A 906-nucleotide genomic window follows, 5' to 3' on the forward strand; every position below is an offset into this window, starting at 1 on the left:
TACAGTAAATTAACATTAAAAATAAATTCCAACTCTTCCAAGAAATGTTGGGAAAGAGATGACATCCAACGCTCGGTAGCAAAATGGGCTTACACATGATGGAAAAGATTAAAACTTCTGCCACAGGTTTGTTTACCCACACAGTATTTTGCATGAAAAAGGGGTTGTGTAGGAAGTTCTGAGACATGTGAAATGTTGTCTACATGTGACATATAAACCCCCCCGAAACACACTACAGCTTCTAAAGACTCAATTAAAAATATGACCAGGCTATAGCAAGTTAACCAACTTGTTAAACACTGCAGAACTTCTGAAAACATGAAAAAAAAGGATAAATTTCACAGCAACTATTCCAGTACGTACTTGTTAGCAACTTCTTATTGAACTTCACTAGACAGGTGAAAGTCTAAGTGATCAAAAACTGCTTGGTTTAGTTTTCAAATGTTGCTTTTGAGGAGTCCAGTGATTGGTTTGGTGCACTACAGCTGGTCTCCTTTTCACATTTACTAAGAAAAGTCACAGCCAAACCAAAATTCCACTTCTGCTGCCACTAATTGTGTCAAGATGCCAGTTTATGACATACCAGGATCACACATCCACGTGCTGAAGACTGTTCTGAGCGACCGCTCAGAGCACTCAATTTCAGTTACAGAGCTTTTGCAGCGTGACCACAGATGCAGACATCTACTTGTAAAGTCTGCAGAGAACTAATGCAGCTAAACAAGAGCCTTACGGCAGTACGTACCACCTCAAAATTTATCCTTTTACTTTGAAAAAACATCATAGAAAACTAGGCTGTCATATGTAACACTGGTACCTTCTTGCCTGATCAAAGCCGGGTTTGCTTCCTTGCTTTTTTAAACAGCTGAATTTTAAATGTGGTTTTATTGTCACTGATGGGGAGAA

This window comes from Calidris pugnax, unplaced genomic scaffold (genome assembly GCF_001431845.1).
Source record: "Calidris pugnax isolate Ruff unplaced genomic scaffold, ASM143184v1 scaffold252, whole genome shotgun sequence".
Classification (NCBI taxonomy): domain Eukaryota; kingdom Metazoa; phylum Chordata; class Aves; order Charadriiformes; family Scolopacidae; genus Calidris; species Calidris pugnax.